Source organism: Pelobates fuscus, chromosome 7, assembly GCF_036172605.1.
Source record: "Pelobates fuscus isolate aPelFus1 chromosome 7, aPelFus1.pri, whole genome shotgun sequence".
Classification (NCBI taxonomy): domain Eukaryota; kingdom Metazoa; phylum Chordata; class Amphibia; order Anura; family Pelobatidae; genus Pelobates; species Pelobates fuscus.
Window position 1 is genome coordinate 80,584,086 of NC_086323.1, and position 19,516 is coordinate 80,603,601.

Genomic DNA, 19,516 nt, shown 5'->3' on the forward strand with positions numbered 1-19,516 from the left:
TGGAGTGCAAACAAAGGTTTAGTAATCTCCTGTTTCATCTCTTGTGACCACTGTACAAATCAAGGCAGGTGAAAACAGAAAGCAGATCAATCCTCGTGGTTGGCTTCTCTCAGTCTGCTTACACGTCTTATGCTGATTTCAAGGAAGGATGAAAAAGGACTTGTACAGCAGCCAGTGGATAGCAAGCTAGAGTACTCTCTCTGACCCCAACTGAGGACAATCACTAAACCCGTCAAGACACATCGGGCACAATAATCTTTCTCGGTTTACTCTGTGGCCTGTAAGCCATGGTTAGAAGTTAAGTAGTTCTGTAATTAACCATTACTGACGTACCACAATTACATGGCCATGTGTACTGACTGTTGGACTTAAAGTGAACTCATCTTTCTAAAAGCATATAAATCTAGATTTTTAACATAGATTTAGGTTAAGAGAGGCTCCAATGAGATGGTGTACAATATGATACATTTAATTTTATATATATATACACAAAAGGAAGAATAGATTCTTAATCTTCCAATAACCGTGATATACAACTCTGTTAGAAAGGAGCACAGCTTATTGCTTACACCTATATAGTTGTCTCAGTAAGCGGTTCTTAAAAGTACACTATAGTCTCCAGAACAACTGTAGCCTAATGTAGTGGTTTTGTTGTTTATAACATGCCCCTGGAGGCTGAGCACTTTAAACACTGCCTTCTCAGAGAAAAGGCAGTGTTTACATTAATGCCTAGTACACCTTTAGTTGAATTCACTCAGATGGTCACTAGAGGTGCTTCCTGTGTCAGTGCTATGCAGTGTGCGCCACTGGAGTTCAGCATCTCCACAATCTGCATTGAGGAGCTGAACGTTCCCCATAGAGGTGCATCGATTCCATATATTTCTAAGAAGAGATGCTGATTGGTGGAGCATGGCGTTTTGCCACACATGCGCAATAGCCTCCCAATGCTTTCCTATAGGAAAGTATTGTATTGGCTGTGACTATCAAAATTGATGATCTCAGCCATCGAGGCGAGCTATTGAGCCATGTGATATGAGGGGGGCCAGGGACCTAAACAGCCACACTATAGTGAAAGAATACATGTTTGTATTTCTGACACTATAGTGTTCCTTTAACTCTATGATTTTGCATAAATTCACAGAAAACTGAGACAAAGCAAAAGTGAAAGGTCCAGTAATGCTGCCCCTGTAATTGGTGAAGCTTCAATAAAATGATTCTTTATGCTATAGACCCAAATAATGCACTATATATAGCATTTGGTTTGTTAGTCATTCTTGACATGGAAAATGAGCTCAGTGACCTACTGATCAAGTGTAATACAATGAATTTACCATTAAATGCTAAACTTGAAATATTTATTGAAAAACACCATAGTTAAATTATTCATGTTATGAAAAGGATCTGCATTGCTGTGGAGAGATTCATTTGTCTGATGTATGTGTTGTGTGTATTTCTACTACGGGAAACATGGGGTCTCGTTTTTGGGACTTGACCCAAGGGTTAAAACCACAAGACAAACTCCATCTCCAGCCCTGATTGCAAATATATGAAGATCACTTTGAAGGCTGGCATTGAATTCACTTTGGTGGATTTACTCTATGAATCTGCTGATCTACGTACTCCTATCAGAGAGACTGTCTAGAATTCTAAAATCTGCACATTGACAGGTATTTTAGAATGTTACGTGCGTCTCTAAGGTCTGCAGAAGCTCTAAGGTCGTCTTTGGAAGGAGTCCCCCCATTTTATGTCGTGATTAGAAATCTACTGTCGACAGTACATGGATAAAGTGGTATTTTAGGATTCATATGCCATTAATGTAAATACAATGTTGAGATAGTCCATGAAAAGTTAAAAAAAAAACTCTGAATGTCTGTTATCACAAAATGCAGTAGCAGTAATAATTCTGCACTGATTTCAGCTTTAACAGGAAATTTTCTCATCAATCATGATTGCCCATTACTTTCAACAAATCAAAACAAAACTGCACTTTGATAAGCTTCTTGAGTTCCTACAGAGAGATAAACTGGCCTTCACCTTTACATTTTAATCCTTTTTTATTATTCGAAATACACATTTATATTTTTCTGACCACAACTTAATATAAAGTATACAGGGCTACTTACCTTAGCTGGCAGATTCTCAAAATGGATGTGTTAGATGTTCGAATCGTCCCTAGAATAAATAAATTAGAAGAATTAGAAAATAGTTCTACAGAGGTAAAACGTGTTAGAAATGTATCAAAAGTGAATTTGTGAACATAACTGTTGTAGTGCATTGTTCTTAAACCCTTTAATGCAATATATTAAAACTAAAATGAAAATGAGCATACTTGCTTTGTCTAGAGTTTTCAGATTTTTATTTAGAAGCCCAAACAAATAAGACAAATAAAAAAATATTATTGTTATTTGATTTTATAGATTGAATCTAACGATGAGACATTTTCCTAAAAATCTGCCTATTTTAATTTCTTTAGAATGAAAAATTGTCTCAAAATGGCATAATGTATTTTTTTCTGATTTTGGTACCTTCACATATAATAATCAGAGTGAGAGCAATTAGGATCACTGTTACATGTCAAAGATTCCAAACGTTCATTGGCGTAATAATTCTTCAGTGAAGCTTTAATTGTTAAGGGGGTTCTAGTGATTTTGTCATTATCCTACTTCTATGATTATATTAACAGATTCCGTTTACATCAGTGATATATCTGTACATTGTGACAGCAGAATTGCAAACAAATTTACAGCTTAAGTGAAAACTGAAAGGTTGGTTCCACCCTCCATGAGACATTACCACGCAAAGCGCAATAAAAATGAACAGAACAAACTGTATTCAAAGGGAAATATTTTTGTACTTACACATGTACTTAGTGTTATGTTGACTCTTTAAAAATCCAGATTTCTTTTTTTCTGAAATAAATCACACACTATTTCCAAAGGTTTCGGATTACAGAAATATATTGGTTCTCTGAATATCTTACATCTCAGTGTGAAGGACAGAGGGATTATCAGAATATAGATCTATCAGTATGCTGCTCTATGCCATCATCAAATAAGCCTTCTCTGCTGCTTTTATTGGGTGATTTTGTAGGGAACTTTGGGACCATTCAGCACTGAATTCAATTAAAATACCTGCTCGCCGTTATAAATTAACTTATGGAGCAAATCTGTATTGCACTAGTCGATGGTAACCATAAAACAAATCATGAACAATGACTTGGAAGTCACTGGCTATAGAACTATATACACATCAAGGTGAAATGTCGCACGTAGGTTTTTGGCTTAAACCAATAGCTAATGAAATGTTAGCTATAGACTGTGTTATGAATTTTAAAAACATCTGAATGGATTTTATTTAATAAAACACATTTAAAAACAAAAGTTATAGGCGCTCTCTATAGTACAACAAATAAGTGAGGGTTGCTATATACAATACACGGATTCCCAGGACCTCGGATCATACCGTCCATGCGCAATACAGCAGAGCTCTTATATAGCTCTACCAAATGTGAGTGGTTCTCCTACAGTCACCAATCCAATACTTTGCACTTTGTTAAATTGTACTGCACTATTATTGTCTTTCTTTTTTTATTATCCTGAGGTTTTTAACAGCCTTTCCTACTACAGCTGTATGTACGTATGATTTTGGGTGCAGTATTGCCATATCCTTTCTTTGTTAATAAAACACATTGTATTTTTGGCTGTCCTGACATACCATGAACATTAATTTAAATGCCACAAAAGCACATGCGTGCATTAAGCACTTTGAAAGAATTAGAGCAGAATTGCATACAGTATTTTTTAGCAGATGCCCAAATGTCCACGTGCATTCAACATCATTGGTGGACATGAGCAATTTATGTAGGCTATACACTGTGCATATAAAGCCCACTTGAAAATTATATCTTGGTATCCCAATCTGGTTTCTTAATCAGGACTGTCCAATCAAACCCAAGTGACTTAAATGAAATACATTATATTAAATTATTGCGTATACAGAATATCTGAGAAATGTGCCTAAAATAGGGTAATATTTGGTAATCATACTTGGTATTTTTTTTTCTGCTCTGTGAGCTTGTAAAATTTTCATTTGTAAACGTCTGACCCTAAGGTCCAGAGTACTTTGCACTGCTAAAGTAGGGCTTGTAAGGTAGATAAAGGATACTCTACTTCCATATGGGACACAACAGACAACGTTGTTAACAATCCCCTGTCCTATCAACAATGCACAAAAAAATCAGGACTAACAAAAGAATTATAGGCATATGATTAGATGTGGGTGGGGGTGCCAAAATCAGATTACTTGCTATTACAGAACTATATCTTCCATGGTGCTTTGCTGGCCTTAATTGACAAGGGCTCTATCTATGACCACCCCTGTGAAAAGATCTAATAACTATATTACCAGTGGTAAACGGCCAAGGTGGCTTTGGTCAATGGAGAGTACTTTTGCTTGATTCTGTTTGCTTGGTTTGCATACCGTAACCTTACTGATAATGTGCCTATACAATGCTGTTTCTCAACACTCTCATAGCACATTCAGAGAGACATTGTGGGTGCCCCTTTTAACCTTTCATTCCAATATTATGTCTACTGTGTGCCTTCCTCACGAATAGAATATTCGCAAAGACTAATCACACCTTCCCGGAGAATGTAGCAGTCAAGAGACTAGGAGGAGACACAAACACAACATGAAGGATCTGGGGCTTGTAGTTTATGTGTGACTTTTCACAAGATTTGAGACGCGGCTCCTGTTTTACCAAGCTATCTGTTATATCTACTGGGAACATTACAGGATCATATGCACTCAAGGCTCAAAGTCTGCCTCAACCTATACCACTTACTTAATACTTTTAGTGGTTTTCAATGTTTTACTAGATCTTCTCAAAGAATCAGGTTCAAAGAAAATGATATCGAGGACTTAAAAAGATGTTTGAAATTGCCTGTTTGAAAGATGAAGCTTTTTCATTTTACACCTGAGAATATATATATTTCTGTTACATTTTAGGAATACTTTGTTGCAGGTCTTTCATATCATTGCAGGTCCATAAAAGGTGGGTGGCCACAAGTTGTGGATTTTGGCATGGGCAGGGGCACATTACATTTCTCCGTGATGAAGCTTGTATCCGGATTTATAATGCATACTTTTCTAGCTTTACAAGAAATCTCAATCAGTATCTGAAGTCTCTTGCATTGAAGGCAATACATGGGTTTCGCTATTATAAAAAAATAAATCTGACAGCAGTGTGCTTTTATTAAGCAGAATCTTAAGATATCATTATCCAATATCCAATGTGGTCTGGCTGCTACAAATGTGGTAACAGTTCAGATAGAGTAAACGTGTATTGAATTGATTGAAGTCACTGCTCACCAATCTGCATAGAACCTTCAAAGAAGCCTTAAGTAAAAATCAAACAAACCACTGACTACTGGGGTGTATTTGTTAGGAGATAGATATAGGCCTCTGCCCATAGGTACCACTTGAATGCAGAGGCTTACTTGGGAACTGCAGTCAATTTTATTAAATTATTATCACTAACTCAATACCTATAGCAGTGAATAAGCAGCTGGGAAATAAAATGGCAAATGCAGCTCTTAAAAACTGTCTCTAATGGTTATGTGTCAGGTAACAGTCCTGTGCAGATGTTTCTTTAGAGCGCAAAGAAGGGGGTGAGTATGGTGATCTGCACGCGGGGAGATAAGACACTTCTAACAAAAAAAATAATAATGCAACGTATCTCTTTAGTGAAAGCGTTAGGCTCTTGCGTGAACAGGTAAAGCCTGAGATGTCAATTCCAAGAAGACTACAATGAGGAATTCAATGGGTTTCTTCTAACTTGCTGAAGGTATCTCATAATGAATCCATAATGGATTTGTTCAACCAACTTCTAGTGACAAGCACTCTGTAAGGAAGAGCAAGATGGTTACCTATAAAAGCAAACTGAAATGAGGGAGTCAGCAGTTGGTCCCCAGGATGACACAAATATACATTAATAGAGCTGTGCATGTGTTTGCAGGAAATTGAACACTGGAGAAATAAGTTATTCACCAAGAATGCACGAGTTTAAATTTAAGCTTTATATCAAATACAAATGATTGTTTTATGCTTCTTTACAAAAACGAGGAGCTGGTACTGCAGAGGGCCCTTCTGAGAAGGACTATTTGCATAAATGGTTAAACCCTTAACGTATAACATTCCTATAAATCTTTCTGTTCTCAAACTTTGCATACTATACTCCTGCAGATATCCTACAAGTGTTTTAATAAATTGCTAACTAATCCTCCAATATGTACCAAGTAGCATGTATTACATAGGCCAGATTTGTCAAGGTGGCTTCCTGCTCTTATTGGACTATAAATCCCATCGATCTTTGCCAGTCATAGCTTGGTAAAGAATTATAGTGGTTGTAGTCCAACGACCGTCCGGCAGGGGATGTAGTTAAAATTCCTTGAAGTAGACATCATAAAATGTACATGAAACAAAGTGGCACAAGTTTAGTTCCTTAGTTTAACACTCAAATTTCCATACCAAAAAAGCAACTAGAATCCCTAACATATTTTATTATGTTTGAAACACACTGCAAATGGATGTCAATTCAGATTTTATTTAAGGGCTGCAGAGTTGATGCTTTTCAAAGGATTGAATATTAATGTTAATGGAGGGAGGATGGGCTCCTTAATGTACTTCTTTTTTTAAGTAAGGGCAGCCAAGAAGTCATCTATAATTAGAAATAATTAAAGCGTCTTCATATTTTAGATGTATCGCTTTTCAATGCTTCCCTTGTGTATTGTTGAGAGACTATCATAAACTAATTTCACATTAATCAATTTGTAATCTATTTTACAATGTTTGTTTTGTTTCCTGTATTATAATACGGTGCAATTTTTCAAGTGAAACACATGCATTTTAGATGTGTTGTAAATTAAGGTTCCAGTTCCACTGCAAGAGGTGACACACTAACAACCCAAAAACTATGTCTAAATTCAAACTGCACATCTATGAAAGAAGCAGGGCATTAATTATGGTCAGTTTCTTAACCAGTGGCGGAACTACCGAGGTCGCAGGGGTCGCATCGGGTGGCCCATGCTGTTAGGGCCATCTGACGGAAATGTATTTCCAGGGGCCCGGTCAGCGCTTTAACAGCACAACCGGGCCCCCACTGATAATGTCACACTGCGCTAGGAGGAAGTGACTGCCCCGGTCACTTCCTCCCAGCAACCACCAGGAGCTGAGCGAGAGGAAAGAGAGGAGGGAGTCAGAGTGGGAACTCTGTTTCCCATCAGGCTGAGCCACTGGACTCCAGGGAAAGGTATGTGTGTCTGTATGAATCCCCGTATGTGTGTGTATGTATGTATGTATGTCTGTTTGTGTGTGTGTCTGTATGTATGTATGTGTGTGTATGTCTGCATGTATGTGTGTGCATGTCTCTGTGTGTGTGTGTGTGTCTGTGTCTGTGTGTATGTATGTCTCTGTGTCTATATGTATGTGTATGCATGTCTGTCTGTGTCTGTATGTGTGTGTGTATTTCTGTGTATCTGTATGTATGTGTGTGTGTGTCTGTAAGTGTCTGTATATGTGTGTGTATGTCTGTCTGTCTGTCTGTATGTATGTCTGTATGTATGTCTGTTTGTGTATGTCTGTCTGTGTCTGTATGTATATGTCTCTGTGTGTGTATGTATGTTTGTGTGTTTGTATGTATGTATGTGTGTGTGTGTATGTGTGTGTGTGTATGTATGTGTGTTTGCATTTATGTGTGTGTGTGTGTCTGTAAGTGTCTGTATATGTGTGTGTGTATGTCTGTCTGTGTGTCTGTATGTCTGTATGTATGTCTGTATGTATGTGTGTATGTCTGTTTGTGTATGTCTGTCTGTGTCTGTATGTATATGTCTCTGTGTGTGTGTATGTATGTTTGTATGTTTGTGTGTGTTTGTATGTATGTATGTGTGTGTGTGTGTATGTGTGTGTGTCTGTATGTGTGTTTGCATTTATGTGTGTGTGTGTCTGTAAGTGTCTGTATATGTGTGTGTGTATGTCTGTCTGTGTGTCTGTATGTCTGTATGTATGTCTGTATGTATGTATGTGTGTATGTCTGTTTGTGTATGTCTGTCTGTGTCTGTATGTATATGTCTCTGTGTGTGTATGTATGTTTGTATGTTTGTTTGTGTGTGTGTTTGTATGTATGTATGTATGTGTGTGTGTGTGTGTGTGTGCCTGTATGTGTGTGTATATGTGTGTCTCTGTATATGTGTGTGTGTCTATTTGTAACAGTACATAGTGCATTGTATTGCACTTTATTATAAAGGGCCAATAACTTTCCTTTAGGATTGCATCTTTGGTAATTAATTAATTAATTTAGCATATGACATACTGCAGGGCAGGGCAGGGATTTTACATTTGACTCCAAAATATCTCTAGTGTTTCCTCTTTTGCTTACAATGTGGTATTTACTAGTTACTTCCTGACAATTCATTAATGAATCAGTCTATACTGTAATTAACAAGAGGAATTGCAAAATGTAAGCAAACATACCAAAAGCTGCATTTAGAATAGATGTAGTTTAAAAAAGACTCACTCATGTCAAATCACTACCATAACACACTCTTAAGTAATCCAATTCCCCTAAAAAATAAACAAACAATAAACATGTCCCATACTTTGCATTACTCACAAGTAATAATACCATATATAATATGTGTTTATATAGATTCCTGTTATATAGGCAGACTCTCTCCGCTGGCAATATTATCACAGTGTCATAAAAATTCAGGAAATATTGGGAGGAAAATCTGTATACATATACACAAGTAATAATTAGCCTTTTTTTTCCTACAGACATTTTGGACACAACACAATAAATTAATTAAACTGTACTTGTTATATACCCTAATTAGTGGTAAAATAAAGCACAGAACATCTGTGGACTTGCAATTATTAGGGATCATAAGCTGATTGACTAAACAGACATTATCTGGCTGTCAGTTTTCTGTAATTGTTTTATAATTACAACAGTAACAATTAGCGTGGGAGGATGAGGGCTAGGTGCAGTGTATCCAGAATATAATGCATCCAGTGGATATCATGTGTCTAACGGTGATTTCTTTTATGGAAAATGTAGGTCAGTCTATTACACAGTCATCTCGCAAATGATGGACTTCTCAAGGATATTGTAATAGGCAATTGCTTTTGTACTGTCTTTGGACACTGTGATACAGATAACAGTTGCACTATGTACCTCTAACAGGGTTAATCACTAAAGAGATAATTAATTGCCAGGAATTCAAAGTGAATTTCTAATTTTAGGCCAACGTAGTCAAACTCTAAAAATTCTCAAAGTAAGCTATGGTTTAAGGTCAGCTTGTTTACCTCCTAAACATAATAATTTAATTACATTTCCCCTCCTGCTGCTGCTGCTCCCCCTTTTCAAATGTCTTTCATTGTGGTTTTGATTTCCACCTTTAGTGTTCATATTTTTTATTAATACAAGTTAGCAAAAGAAAAAGATTATTCTATTTTTTTTAAATCCAGGTATATAATAACCTAATTTTGACAATTCAGAATTGGCATTGCAAAAATGCCTGCTACTAGATCAGGCAATTTTAAAGCCATTTTGGATGTCAGGACCATCTCATGGGCAACCCTATTTTTCTGCTATTTTAGCAGCCGAAATAGGTTCCCCAATTTTTTTCAATACCAAAACTGTGGCATGAATTTAATTTTGCTGACCCAATTTTGTTCTTCTGTGAAGTGGCTTAGTAGAACTAAACGTTTTTGCTTAGTACAAGTCTAGTAGTTCGGGAAGAGTAAAGTAACCTTAACCAAGTCTCTCTCCGACTAGAAGAATCATGTACTATAAGATATACATACGGATAAAGCATGTATTATGGGGAAAATTTCATTGAAGTGTTCTGGATGCATTCTAAACCACTAAACGTTCATCCTTGTGGTTTATAATAATGTCTCAAGAACCTCCAATGGCATTATTTCCCCATAATAAATTTTACAAAGGATTATATAATAGGAATGACACAGCTACTTTAACAAAGACATACAGTATGTATGCCATGCACAGAAATAATACAGAATATTTCAGAAGACTCAGATGTTTCATCTATGTAGCGTTAGTCAAATTGCAAACAGAACTTTATTTTGAGCTGATTTGTGAAATTTAGGCCAAAATAGGAATTTCAAATAAATAAATAAAATTTAAAAAAATCCAAAACTTAGCAGATCTAGAGATTGTTTTACAGTTTGACTATTTGTCCTAAATCTTACAAGTTAGCTGACAGTTCGACTCATTGTTTAATGAATATACCTGCACACTTTGTGATCCCTATCTAAGAGTGACATTTCCTTCATTTCCTGTCTTAGTTCCTACCAGGGGCAAACAAATTGGAAATTGATTGGACTAGCAATGCAAAAGTGTATACATAAAGCATTAGTCTCCTTTATTAAATGACACTTGCTGGGCTAGCCTCCAATGTTAACATAAAACAATATACCACTAGCTGGTAATGCACGGCAGGACTCAAGCCGTGAGAGAGAGGGGTAAAGAAATAAAGGGATATTTAAAGGGAAATTGCTGTTTATTCTAACTGTACATGAAAGCAAAGCACATTTATCAGATTCTAATTGCTCTCTTGATGTTTTCTTGATGTTGCTGACTAATGCTGAAGAAGAATTTCCAGGTATGCTAAATGATAAAATGTTTGTTTTGTATCCTATTAAAAATCTTTTTGATTTAGAACTTCACCATCCTCATCTTTATAATGCTCTCCATTCTTTTACATGTTTACCGTCACGTCTCTCATTACTAAAATCATTCTTCCGTTTACCACCTTCTGCTAGCAACATGTGTGCTGCTCCCACCTTACTTCTCTCCCCCCTTCTTACAAGCTATACACTCTTTTCATACATACATATCATTTCTTTCTCCATCCTCTCTTGTTCCATCCTATAAAACCCCAACATTTACCTCATACTGTTAAATCATATTCTCACATTCTGGGACCATCTGGTCTGGTCCTGGCAGCTGGTATCTTCCCAAACCCCGATCCCTCCCACTCTCACTCCACCTGTACTAATCCCCAAACTCAGCCAATCTTATACTCATTCCATGTAACCCTGCCACATATTACTGTTTTATCTGTGTTCTCTGGAATGCATGCACTGAATGCAATATCGCAAAATCAAACTGCTATCCATTATTTGTTCTACTCTGAAAATGAACTGGTGGCAACTGAAATTTTTGACAATGCTACCCCTATCGGCTCTTGGGGGCCTTCAATTAACTCTCACGCCAAGACCATGTGATGGCAAAGTCATGGGGAATGTTTTTTTTTGCTTTCCTCTCATTTTTTGCTTTTTGCTTTCCTCTTATTTATTGCTATTATATATTGACCTTCTGGCACCTTATTTTGTTCCTCAAACTGTTTTCTTCATTGCTTTCCTCTGGAGGCACCTTATTTTGTTCCTCAAACTGTTTTCCTCATTGCCTTTCCTCTGAAGTGTTCAGCAGTCTAATTATTCCACCTGTTAGCTCAGTAGTCTAAAAGCCTATTTGTATTACATCTTCCTTAGGGTTATCCCAATAGACTATTTCGCCAAACCATGGATCTGTCAGACACCATCTTTTCAAATGCATGCCAAATTTACAATATCTACAACACCCAATTTTAATATATATTTAGCTTATTTTTTTTAGCTCTCATTATCCCTTTCACCCAATATGCTCAGCCTAACTCTACTCAACTTCATTCTCTTGACCTTCAGCTTCTCTATATTGAATGTCAATCTCCAGTGTTGTGATCTCTACTTTATTTTGTCCTCCTCTGACTATCTCTTTTCATAACTATACCCCCATCTCTGCTTTGTACAAGGTAGCACCACTCATATCTAACCTTGAGGTAGGCACACATTAAGTTAACCATCTACCTACAAAGATGCCTCTGCCCATATGAATGTTGCTGGAGGAAGTGTCAAGCCACGTCAGATTTCTACTACTACAAATTCATGTTATGCTATAAGAAAACAGCTGTTTCACTTGGTAAACAAATTTATTTTCCTTCCTCATTTGCAGCTTATCTCATAATCCCAAGTGCCTCTTTGATAGCTTTAACTCCTTACTATACCATGCTGTAACCCCTTCTAATATAACCCTAAAACCTAACAACTCTGCTAACTACTTTGTTGACAATATTAATTAATTAGGTAAAGAATTCTCTGTCACAAAATGTAACTATGCTAAGCTATGCTTCTCCTACCTTTCAGGCCTTCACCCCAGTTATTGGACAGAAGCTTTCTGCACTGCTTCTTTTCCCCTTTCCATTCACTCCACCACCTGCTCCCTCTATCCCATTCCATCACATCTTATCCGATCTCTTGCTTCTTTTGTCATTCCCACTTCCCTTAAACAGGCTACTGTGACTCCTATCATAAAGAAGCCATTCCTCATCGACATCTCTCAACTGCATCTCTCAACTCCATCTAACTATAGTCCTATATCCATCATTCCTTTTACTTCATAGCTTCTTGTATGACTTCTGTGTACCCGCCTGACCCATTTATTTTGTACAATCTTTATTTATTTTGTTTACTGAATTTCTGTTAAGAATGACCAAAAACGCATGTCAATAATAATGGAGTATTCTATCATAAACTTACCTGCACCAGGTGCCCGCACTGCTCCCCTCGTTTGGTCGTGTTGCCCAAATGCTCTGTGTAGCCATGTGGCCTGAACACAGAATATAGTATACTTCCATTTGGTCCTGTGAACAGCTCCCTATGTTGGTTTGCCTGGGCCGAAATCCACACTTACTGCTCCTTTCCTCTATATGTATAGATGCTGCCCGCATTTTAGGTACGTCTTTTTTCTTAAATCGATTCTGTGCCATATCGTGTTCAGTGCTATATTGTGGTTACTGCCTTGATACAAATTAGTGCTCATGGTAAGTCTCTTTTGTTATATTGTGATATTTACCTCAGCTTGTATTTGATTTCATGTATTTCTGGTATCCTGACCCGGCTTGTTATTCTGTTTATTCGTATTTCTATATCTCTGACCTTGGCTATTCCTGACTCTGTCTTTATCTTTATTAGCGTTAAGTCCGACAACTCTGAGGCCTTGTAATACATCTATCTAGTACTTCTGTTTGTGGGATTTGCTATTTCTGTGAGTTGGGGTACGATCCCGTGACATACAAAACAGAGCAATTGTGGAATGCAATAGATAAACATTTCCTCTCCTCTTCAGTCTGGATTCTGTCTTTGCATTCTACAGATAATGCTCAAACTAAAGTGGCTAGTGATCTAATAGTTGATCAATTCAAAGGCCACTACTTCATACTTATTCTGCTAGGCTTCTCTGCTGCTCTTGACAATGTTGACTACATTCTCCTTCTTCAAACCCTTCACACCCTGACTTCAATAACACTGTCCTTTTCTGCATCTTATCTTATCTCCCCAATTAACGCTCCTCCATGTATTTTTTTTTCTGGTTTCTGGTTTTCTGGACCTGTCTCAGCTGGAGTCCTTCAAGGCTTTCTCCTTAGCTTCCTCTGTTTTATTTTTATTCTGTCTCTCTTGGCAAATTATTAGTTCCTTTGGGTGACACCCAGATATATCTCTTCTCCAGCAGAGCTCTGGCAACCTTCAGCCTGAGAAAGTAGTACAAATGAATGGACTTGAAACTCACATATCTCAGTGTGGATGGTCCTACTAATGTGGAACATACCGTATAAGAATATGAGAGATGAAGGCTTTTGGGGTTGGGAGTTGTGACATAATAAATCCGTTTAACCTTCATAATTATGACCTGCACAGCATGACAGAGCATTCGGAGGTCTGCATGGTCTCTCCAGAACCCCTAGTGTGTGCAACAGTACATAATGAGTGCTGCTGCCAGGCTTATTTTTTTGATCATTGTCATATAACACTATAAGAAAATAAAGGGAAAAAAGTCTAATAACTAAGGTACATCAGTTACCTTTTTGTGTGTTAGCACATTATTTGAGTTAGATTACAGGAGTTGAGTGCAGAAAAGTATTTTATTGACTTGTCCAAAAATGTGTTTGAAGCAGTTTGTCTGAATCAAATGCCTTTTCATCCACACCTACAGAATCTATCCATCTGGAATTTAGTTTAAGCATGCGTGGGATAGGCATAAGGCTATCCTAACTATAAGATAAGGCCAGGGACTAATGAAAGTATTTAGAAAACTGGGCAGACTAGATGGGCCGAATGGTTCTTATCTGCCGTCACATTCTATGTTTCTATGTTTCTATGAAATATATTCATAGAAAAAAAGATTAAAAGGCATTTGATTTAGACAAACCACTCTAAGCTAAATTTTGTCCAAGTCTAGTTTTTAAAAGGGCTCAACTAACTATCAAAATAAAAGCTGTATTGTTAAAATGATGTCTATGTCAAATATCATGAAAAATACTTACCTACTTTGCCCTCTTCTATTTTTCCAATGCCATGTAGGTCTTACATCGTTTGGAGAATCCCATCCATGACCACTGTGTCTCTATGGTACTGTGATATATCACATAAGCATGACAAAATAAATATCTGTTTTTGTTTTGATAGTTGGGGACAAGCATTGTAATAAGATAAACTTTTTTATGGGCATTTAAATGTACACATATAACACTGTTAGTACTGTTAGTAATTTTTATTTTAACAACATAAGTGTAATTTATCCTAAAACAAATCCCCCCAAAAACACCCTCCCTTAAAAAAATAAAAAATTAAATGAATTTAATTCTAAGTACAGCACAGAAGATAAGACTTGGGGAGGAAAGAAGGATGCAAGTACTGGCTCAGGAAATTCACAAACTGCATAGCCAATGTTTTGTGTTCTTATCATACCCTATCTCTGCATTGTAAACTGTGAGAGATTTGCTATCATATTAAGCAACTTGTTAATCCAGGTCCTTAAGTTTGATGCAGGCCTGTCAAGTTGATAAGTTTTCCCCGTCTGAGACATGATGGATTGCTATTTGCAGAGCGATAGGCAGAATATCATTTCTCTCAATATCTTGTGAGCTTCTGTTTTCCTTACCTGATTTCCTATTGCAGAAATTACCAAAGTCATAAGAAAATAGATTTACAGAATAAAAAATGTAATTAAAACAACAATCATGGCATGCTATAATAAATAGTACACCTTCTATACACTGTCTATCTAGACTCAGAGAGTATATAAACAGGGTAAAACTGTCTATCTGGATTTATAGGGTGTAAACAATCTAAGCCCTGAAATTAGTTACTAGTAGCAGAAAAAGAAAATGTCTTAGAGAATAAAGGGTGTGCATTGTACATCTAAAGTGGGAATTTTATATACTCATACACACATTTGTGGTCCACTTTACAGAATTAGAATAAAATGGTCTTGTTTTTAAAAAAATAATATCAAAATTAGAAGGTCCTGATTAAATTAAATGAAATCCCAACAGTATGAAAAAGGCCAATGTAAACATCTTAACGAGAGACACATTGACTCCATCATCCTACCAGGTGCCTTCTGTCTTTTGAGTCATTGTATTACAATTTTAGTTCAACAACTGTGAGCGCAATCAGGACCCTTTTAATCCAAAAACATATTTCAAAATGTTATCACTTGTTTTGTCTATAAACACAATAAATGTCATCACAGACAAATGCTGTTTTAATATCATTCTACATATCTTGATTTATAAATGGTGGGTTCGTTTTCAGATTTATTTATAACTTGAATTCAGGTTTATGTTATCTATATTATATTGGTGCCTGACTTCTTCTAGGCTACCCCCTTAACCCCTTAAGGACCAAACTTCAGGAATAAAAGGGAATCATGACATGTCACACATGTCATGTGTCCTTAAGGGGTTAAAGGAGCAGGTTAGATATCAATTGACTTCCAAAAAATGTTTAGCTTTATTCCATAAAGTGAGAATTGTTTGGAATCCATAGTGAATTTTAAATTTTAAGCCACAATTGAAGATATTGTAGATATTCAGCTATGTTTTCAGTTTGCCCCAGATTTTTTAATTCATAGTAATTCACACATTACTAAGTATTCATTGTAACTATTTTTTTCTAGTATATAACCCTAACTATGACACAGCCAGCGTAAGCCTATAGACCTCTAACCTGTGCTAGTCACTGTAATGAGAATAGAGCCCACCAATTTGAGTTTTTTTTTTTTTTTTAAATAGTACATCAAGATTAGGTCAATATCTGGAGTTTAAATAAAGTGTTTTATTTTGTTCAAAATCAATGAGAAGAGTGTATATATCCTTCCTGCTTTTATGGTGCTCAAAGTGGATTATGGACAACTCATACTTGAATAACAAAGATTTTCCCAAATCTTTGTTGTGAGTGCAGACATCTCGAACCATGGCAGTCGAGGAAATTTTGAAATGAATCATTATGGATATGTTTTTTAAAAATGTGACATGATCCCCGAAAACTAATTTAAACGTGATTGGAGGACCTCAGACATACTTTAATCAATAGTTCTAAGATAAAAGAGGCCATGATTAGAGATTTACAGATAAACCAGAGATTAATCATAGGCCTGTTGGTAAACTTATGTGAAATTCATATTTTATGCATAATTTAATTTTCATTTCGCTGTGCTGCTGACTGTCTGCGAGGCTGATAATCACTACTGAAATTATATTCCGAAGACAATGTCGCAGAGCTCTATTTTGCTCTTCAGAAAGGGGGTCACCCACTGATTGCAAGTTGTTGTGAAGTGAGTTATCACTCAATGACACGGACTGTCAAAATAATGCTCCTAAACAAAATGCTCCATTAAATCCCACTCAGATGCTCATACCAGCATTTTCATTAGAGGCTAAATGGAGCTAAGCTTTCATGTTTCATATTTACAGGCAATTTTTTGAAAATTTCCTTCAAAACGCTAGTTAGTAAATTGCCAAATGCTTCTGAGAAGGGTGATCAGATGAATAAAATGAAGATAAGTACAGAACATACTTGGTTTTCTTCACAGGATATCAAACTTTGAATAGCCTTCTTGGTTGACATAAAGTTGCCTTTAACCCCTTAAAGGACCACTCTAGGCACCCAGACCACTTCAGCTTAATGAAGTGGTCTGGGTGCCATTTCCCTCTAGGATTAACACTTTTTATTATAAACATAGCAGTTTCCGAGAAACTGCTATGTTTATGATAGGGTTAATCCAGCCTTCAAATACTCTAGTGGCTGTCTCACTGACAGCCGCTAGAGGCGCTTGCGTGATTCTCACTGTGAAAATCCCAGTGAGAGCTGCAAGCATCCATAGGAAAGCATTGATAATGCTTTCCTATGAGACCGGCTGAATGCGTGCGCAGATCTTGCCGCGCGTGCGCATTCAGCCGAAAGGGAGGATCGGAGGCGGAGAGGAGGAGGAGAGCTCCCCGCCCGGCGCTGGAGAAAGAGGTAAGTTTAACCCCTTCCTCACACCAGAGCCCGGCGGGAGGGGGACCCTGATGGTAGGGGCACCCTCAGGGCACTATAGTGCCAGGAAAACGAGTATGTTTTCCTGGCACTATAGCGGTCCTTTAACCCCTTAAGGACACATGACGTGTGTGACATGTCATGATTCCCTTTTATTCCAGAAGTTTGGTCCTTAAGGGGTTGTGCTGCATTGTGGGAGCATCCACTTTTGAGAGAAGTCAACTGCTTGCCTAGTGCAATGTACAAATAACATGTTACCCTTTTTTTAAAGTAACATCAACATTTGTTGCACCTTTGATTTGGAGGTACTGGAATGAACAGTTTATAGCACTTACAGTGTATAGTCACCAATTAATTCCATTTCATTTATCAATGAGATACATCACATGAGACAGGTACATCGCTATGAGAAAACTACATTGTCATAGGAGAGATACACCACATGGGAGAAGTACATTGTCTTAGGAGCGACACATTACCAGTAGGATAGATACACAACCAGTGGGATAGATACATCGCCAATGGAATAGATACATTCCAGTGGGATATATATATATATATATATATATATAATCAGTGGGATAGATATATCATCAGTGAGATAAATACATTCTGAATTGGAGAGAAATTATCAGTGGGAGATATACATAACCAACGGGAGGGATATGTTAACAATGGGAGGGATACATCACCAATGGGAGAGATACATTGCCGATGGGAGGGATAAATTGCCAATGGGAGGGATACTTCACAAATGGAAGAGATACATTGCCAATGGGAGAGATACATTACCAATGGGAGAGATATATTACTAATGGGAAGGATACATTACTAATGGGAGGGATACATTACCAATGGGAGAGATATATCACCAATGGGAGAAATACATCACCAATGGGAGAGATACATCACCAATGGGAGAGATATATTGCCAATGGGAGGGATACATCACCAATTGGAGAGATACATTGCCAATGGGATGTATACATCAAATATGGGAGAGATACATTACCAATGGGAGGGATACATCATCAATGAGAGGATTGCCAATGGGAGGGATACATTACCAGTGGGAGAGATACATTGCCAATGGGAGAGATACATTTCCATTGGAAGGGATTCATTACCAATGGGAGGGACACATTAACAATGAGAGGAATAAATTGCCAATGGGAGGGATACATTGCCATTGGAGGGATACATACATAAACTTCCTAATATATAATTCTGAAACAAAATTGCATGAAAGCAGGAGTGTTTATAAAATCCATAGCTCCCTGCCTACCAGTGATTTGGTAAACACAGACATAATACATTCAGAGGCATCTTGAAAAAAAATCACTTGACTAATATACATTTTCTTGTGAAAGCAACTCAAACTCATGATTTGCATGTTAAACATGTTTAAAGTTGGAAAAGACCTAAAAGCATATAATAGCTGCATGCTTATCTCCTATTATCAGATTATTATTGCATTCGTTATCCTCATTATTGTTTGCATAAACAGAGGCCAATATTATCAGTTAATGCTTATAATTAATAGTTATAGAAGTATCTCTAAAACATTGAAGTTTAAGCCAAACTCATCTTTTAAGAAGCCAATAAAATAATATATATAAATATATATTATTAATAGGAATGAAGGGCCGATGAGGTTTTAGAATTATACTCTCCAGAGATGGTGAGTCTGTTGGATAGGTAAGTAGGCACGGATCACCTTTTTGGCCTTGTAGGCTCTATTTCTGGTAGAAACAGGATATACCCAGTGTGACTCAGTCTGCCTGAAATTAGTGGGAATTACACTCCCCGGAGCAGATGGAATAGCTGTTGCCTAGGACTGCAATTCCAACTAATCGTAAAGTCCTCACTAACTATTACATACACTACACTACACATTATCCTGTATACTACCCTAACTCTAACAGTTCACCCATACACTACCCTTACCTTTAATTACTACACTCTGTGTACAGTGCCCTTACACTAACCATTAACATCTACATTGCTTTAACTACTAAGGCATTCTGGTACATGGGAAGTGTATAATTCTTTGGTGATAATCGCTATTTACATG

The 19,516-nt window shown here is 37.0% G+C and overlaps 1 protein-coding gene across 1 annotated transcript in view; it reads right to left on the reverse strand.

Moving 5' to 3' along the window:
* The window catches only part of DAG1 (dystroglycan 1), a 193,286-nt gene that overhangs the window by 149,907 nt on the left and 23,863 nt on the right, over positions 1 to 19,516 (reverse strand). The window contains exon 2 of the mRNA XM_063426119.1: positions 2,124 to 2,172. The gene's annotated coding sequence lies outside the window, so the exon portion shown is untranslated. The remainder of the gene's footprint in view (positions 1 to 2,123; positions 2,173 to 19,516) is intronic.